We start from the raw sequence: 2,500 nt of genomic DNA, 5'->3' as shown, positions 1-2,500 counted from the left end.
GAAGAAAACTGGGAGCCTCATTTCCAAGCTATTGTTGAACTTCTCAACAAATCCAGTTAGGGAGAGACAAACAAAAGGAATAAAGAAAACTATGCTCTGCTAAAACATAATTCTATTTACTTATTTCTAAAACTATTAGAAACCCTCCCATGCCATTCACCTCCACATTTCAATATTACTTTCCAAATGGGGATTCAATCTAGAATAAAACTTCAATCTACTTTGTTTCACTCCTGCTCCTTCTTTCCACCCCCTTCCTTTTCCTCCATCCCTTATATTATTGCTTTTCTTAATAAGATACTGCTATTATTCCTGTTTTGACCCCAGCTTTCAGATTAAGTTCAAGTTCAAAGTAGGTGTTCAAACTGACTTCTTCCCTTCTGCCTCTCCTCCTCTCCCTTACATCTCCCCTCTTCTACCTTGTTTGTTTAGCAGCTAATATTATCATTATCAATTTTGGGTCCTATCCACCACCCCATTATTCTATTATACTTTCTTTTATTTACTTTCTTTACCCACTCCATTCGTGCAACTCAAGGCAACATTGAAACAAAGCCCTCTCTCAGATTTATATTTTTATTGGAAATAATAAGATAAAAAGAACAAAAATGATAGAGAGGAATGTATTAAGCATTGATTATTTTTTCTTGATAAAATAATTTCTTTGTCCATTTGTGAAAAGATTACTATTCAATAATTTCTCCTACCCCTTCTTCCTAATTGTTCAAAACTCAACTATTATATAATATTATTCATTAAAATCTGTTGCTGTGTTTTGAAATCAATATATTGAAAAATTATTACTATTGTCATCATCATCATCATCATCATCGTCGTTGTCGCCGCCGTTGTCATCATCATCATCATTGTTATCATCATTGTAGTTGTCGTCGTCATCATTATTGTCGTTGTTGTTGTTATTAACTTCTGTCACTAGTACAGCTACCACCACCACCACCACCACCACCACCACCACCACCAGTTATTATTTTACCAATTTTTTTTGCATGTCATGTTTACAAATATTCCTGTGTATAACATCAATTTTTATACATTTTCTAATAAATATTTTCATTTGTGAAATTTCAATAAAAAAATAAATTTTAAAACATTACATTCACTTTCTATTTCTCATTTTATTTGTATATTTATTTTCCATTTCTTCTATTTACAATTGTTTGCTTCTTGTTCTCAACACAAACATTTTTCTTTTCTTTTTATTGCTGGTAATAGGATAGACTTTAAGCCGTGTTATAAACAATTTGTAGCAATCAATAAGCTCCAAGCTCTATTAACAACACTGTTTTCCCTGAATATCACGCACACTGGAAGCATTTGCTCACGAACTATTGCTTTGTATAGGGAATAACAAAATATTTACATAAAAAAAAAACTGCTTTTAGGAAAAGTAAGGGGGAAGGGGAGTGTAGGAAAATTCTTATAAAATCATTGCAAATATCAGTGACTGCATTATTGTTGTTGATATTGTTGTTTTAGTCGTCATCATCATCATCATCATCATCACCACTGCCACCATTATTGTTGTTTTTCTTGTTAGCTTGCTTGTATAAATAGTCATGTTTTTGATTTCCACATCACAGTTTTATTTTTTAACTGAGATACAGTTGTATGCAGTTCATAAGTTAGTAAATGTTGTGTTAGTTTAATGATCTTCTTGTCAGTAAACTCAGTATTACAATGTATTATCACATACTATCATTCAATAATATCACACATGACAAGTGATAAGAATCTCAAACATGCATTGTTTTGCACAGACCTTTTGTCTGATGGAAATGCTTTTTGCTCTGTCTTTCTCTTTTTATATTATATTTGTTGCTGTTCCATTTAGATATACAATATTTCCATAGATAAATCCTTTTGATGACAACAGAAGTGAATTGCAGAAAGTTTCCATCAACAAAAATATACATTAACCAAAGCTAGCTTTAGAAAGAACATCTGATGCAACTATTTTTGACAACTTACAGACAATATATGTTTCAATTTTCAATTGATTACAAAGGATTACATATGAAATTAGATTATTGATATCAAAGGGATTATATATCAAATAGAATAAATGTCAAATTAGATTACATAGTAAATGGATTATATATCATGAATATCAGAATATGTGTAGAATTGGCTTTGATTTTTGACAATTGTAGTTTCACGTGAGTTTAGTTTCTTTCTCTTTTTTTTTTCTCTGTTTGTCTTTCTTTTTTCCTTCCATGATGTTTTCTCATTCTATGCAAAGATTGATTAAGCAACAAAGAAGTAATACGAACCAAAATTCAGCAAGTATCTTAACCCAGACAGAATGACTTGGAATGTGTTGGACAATTAGAGAGTACACTCACTGTATTTACAAAGGAATTTTTTAGTTTTTACATTTTCATTTCCTCAGAATTTTAAAAAATCTTTTGGCTGTTCATTTCAAAGTTGTGGTAAACGAAACGATAATAATTCTTGTTGTTCATAGTACAGTGTACATGTT

At 30.8% G+C, this 2,500-nt stretch overlaps 2 protein-coding genes across 7 annotated transcripts in view; both read right to left on the bottom strand.

The window, feature by feature from the left end:
- The window catches only part of LOC115219116 (protocadherin-18-like), a 92,937-nt gene extending 92,097 nt beyond the window's left edge, over window positions 1-840 (bottom strand). For 3 of the 4 annotated variants that reach the window (XR_005002005.1, XM_036509262.1, XM_036509264.1), the window contains exon 1: window positions 1-839. This exon is cut by the window's left edge and continues 377 nt beyond it. The gene's annotated coding sequence lies outside the window, so the exon portion shown is untranslated. The other variant, XM_036509263.1, reaches the window with a different exon arrangement.
- Window positions 841-1,606: 766 nt separating this feature from the next.
- The window catches only part of LOC115219405 (protocadherin-19-like), a 273,644-nt gene continuing 272,750 nt past the window's right edge, over window positions 1,607-2,500 (bottom strand). For all 3 annotated transcript variants that reach the window (XM_036509302.1, XM_029789567.2, XM_036509303.1), the window contains one exon: window positions 1,607-2,500. This exon is cut by the window's right edge. The gene's annotated coding sequence lies outside the window, so the exon portion shown is untranslated.

This window comes from Octopus sinensis, linkage group LG14, assembly GCF_006345805.1.
Source record: "Octopus sinensis linkage group LG14, ASM634580v1, whole genome shotgun sequence".
Lineage (NCBI taxonomy): Eukaryota > Metazoa > Mollusca > Cephalopoda > Octopoda > Octopodidae > Octopus > Octopus sinensis.
Note: the sequence above shows the minus strand (reverse complement) of the source record. Positions and strands in the feature narration are given on the sequence as shown.